Source organism: Bos indicus x Bos taurus, chromosome 21 (assembly GCF_003369695.1).
Source record: "Bos indicus x Bos taurus breed Angus x Brahman F1 hybrid chromosome 21, Bos_hybrid_MaternalHap_v2.0, whole genome shotgun sequence".
Taxonomy (NCBI): domain Eukaryota; kingdom Metazoa; phylum Chordata; class Mammalia; order Artiodactyla; family Bovidae; genus Bos; species Bos indicus x Bos taurus.
The window spans coordinates 59,315,769-59,318,749 of record NC_040096.1 but is presented as its reverse complement, the minus strand read 5'-3'; the positions used below and the strand labels follow the sequence as shown (position 1 = coordinate 59,318,749).

Here is a 2,981-nt window from a genome sequence, read left to right as displayed (position 1 = left end):
CATACAACATGAGATCTTGTGTGTCTGCCTTCTTTCACTTAGCATGATGTCTTCAAGGTTCATCCACGTTGTGTACATGTCAGTGGATGTGTATACGTGTCACTTCATTCCTTTATACGGCTGGATAATGGTCCATTGAGTATACCATACTCTGCTTATTCATTCGTTAGCTGATGGACAGTTGCCCGTTTCATTTTGGGGGGTATTATGAATATGCTACTCTAGCCATTCTTGTTCAGGTATTTTTGCGGACATATGTTTTCATTTTGCTGGGGTGTACACCTAGGGATGGAATTGCTGGGTCATATGGTAACTCTACCTTTAGCTCTTTGAGGAAACAACAAGCTGATTTCCACAGCAGCTGCGCCATTTTACATTTCATCAGCAATTTATAAGGGTTCAAATATCTCCATATTCTTGACAACACTGGTTATTTCTATTATTGCTAGTTATTTTTACCATTATGGTAGATGCAAGGTGGTATCTCATTGTGGTTTTGATTTACATTTCCCTGAGGATGAATGATGGTTCAGTGCTTCTTGGACTTTTGTGTATCTTCCTTGGAAAAATGTCTATTTGAGTCCTTTGTCCAGTTTTTCATTGGATTGTTTATCTTTTTATTATTGAGTTGTAAGTAACCTTTAAATATTCTAGATATACTTCCCTCATCAGATATGTGATTTGCAAATATTTTCTCTCATTCTGTAGGTTGTCTTTTTGCTCTCTTGATAGTGTCTTTTGATTCACGAAAGGTTCTAACTTGGGTGACTTCTAGCTTCTCTCTCTTTGTTGACAGTCATCATGCTTCTGGTGTTGGATCTAAGAATCCATTGCCAAATCCAATGGCATGAATATTTTCTTCTACATTTTCTCCTATGAATTTTATAGGTTTAGCTGTTATACTTAGGTTTTTGATCCATTTGGAGATCATTTTTGTACATGGTTTGAAGGAAAGGTCCAAAATGACCCACTCTATTTTCAAAGAATATATTATGATGTATTTTAATTGAAATTGAATTGAATATTTTTGCTACACTCAAAGTTTCTTGAGAGTTGGGATTCTGACTCTTTTTATTGTGTTCTCAATAAGACTATAGCAATTAACAGGTAATAGGTACTCAATAAATATTTGGTGAATAAATGAATGAATAACTTACTGTAGTTTGTTACTGAATATGATCATTGACATAGTTAGGGTAAACCTTCTAACTTTCTATTTGTTTTCTATTTGATTCAGCTGTGTTTTGTGTTTTTTCCTCTTGCTCTATTTTTGGATTCTTTGAGGAATTTTTTTTTTTTTTGAGGAATTTTTATGTGCTTTTGTTTTACTCAACTGTTGGCTTATAAGCTATACTTCTTTGTTGTAAATTTATTTTTCAGTTGATTGAGAATTTATAATAAATCTCCTGGGGCAGACCTTAGTTCTCTAACTTTCCTGCTCTTGCTCTGGCCTGTTAGCCACTCAGTCATGTCTGACTCTTTGCGACCCCATGGACTATAGCCCCCCAGGCTCCTCTGTTCATGGGATTCTCCAGGCAAGGATACTGGAGTGGGTTGCCGTTTTGTTCTCCAGGGGATCTTCTTGACCAGGGATCAATCCCAGGTCTCCCTCATTGCAGGCATGTTCTTTACCGTCTGAGCCACCTGGGAAGCCCAGAGACAGGCACGCTCAGCTTGCCTAGTCGAGTCAGGGTCAACCCTCCCTCCAGGGGTTGCTGTGGGCCTAGATCTTCCCAGGATCCTCTGTTTCCCAGCATCTCCCAGGACACTAGGGCCAGGGTCTCTCAGTGATTGTCCACCCATGAGACAGGAAACCTCACACTAGTTGTCTCAGCAGGTCCCCTGCCGTTCAAGGCCCCATTAATGCCGAAACCAGTTTGATTGATATCTGTGGATTAATACATTCCTTCTGTGACTTGTCAATCATTTTTTCTCCCTAGGCTTCTTATCATCGGCATTCAAACATGCTCACTTTTCACTTAACTTTCAATTTTTAAAAAATATATGTGTTCTACTGCTTTTTTTTCCCACTTCCCTAGTGGCTCAAACAGTAGAGAACCTGCTTGCAGTGTGGGAGACCTGGGTTTGATCTCTGGGTTGGGAAGATGCCCTGGAAAAGGAAATGGCAACTCACTCCAGTACTCTTGCCTGGGAAATCCGCTGGACAGAGGAGTCTGGTGGACTAGAGTCCATGGGGTTGCAAAGAGTCAGACGCAACTGAGTGACTAACACTTTACTTACAGCTTTTTTAAGGAAAAAATCTTTCTCCTATGTAGATTTTTTAACATTGAAGTATATCTGATGTATATGCATAGTTTTTATATCATCATTTTGACGGAATAAAGGTCAGCGAGGAGTAAATATACACCTTATTTTATTTTATTTAAATAACTTTATTTTGGCTGTGCTGTGAGACTTGTGGATCTTGGTTCCCTGACCAAGGATTGAACCTGGGCCCCAGAAATGAAAGCTCTGAGTCCTAACCACTGGACCACCAGGGAATTCCCTACACCTTATTTTAAGCATGTTCATTTCCCTGAATGTTTATAATCCAAATGATTTGATTTTAGAAGAGAAAGTCTTCAGGAAGACAAATAATCATTTAAAAACCTTTGAATCTCAAAAAAAAAAAAAAAAAATGTCTTCCTTTATACCTCCTCTAGCTCCCCCTTGTCTGTCATTTTTTTTTGATGCAAAATTGCTAGAGAGAAATGTCTCCCCTTGCGTTGCCCCTTGGCATCGCTCATTCTCTCTGAAATTCTACCCCCTACTCTCTCCTCCCACACCTCAACTGTCACTGCTCCTGCAAGTCACCACAGACCCCCACTTGGTAGGTCCAGCCTGTCCTGTGAACCCTCTCTGTCCTTTTTCTCTCTCCCACCGTGTCCCTGTGACCCTCCTCCTCGTCTTTTTCTGTCTCTTTGGGTGCCCTCTCCTCCTTTTTCTTGTCCCTGAAGTGTGGTCATTCCTGATCACGGGGC

General features: G+C 40.2%; 1 non-coding gene across 1 annotated transcript; it reads right to left on the bottom strand.

Annotated features, from left to right (window-relative positions):
- Window positions 1–2,429: 2,429 nt before the first annotated feature.
- Window positions 2,430–2,501, bottom strand: TRNAE-UUC. The gene has a single exon. It is a non-coding gene; the product is annotated as a tRNA-Glu (tRNA).
- Between the last annotated feature and the right edge of the window lie 480 nt (window positions 2,502–2,981).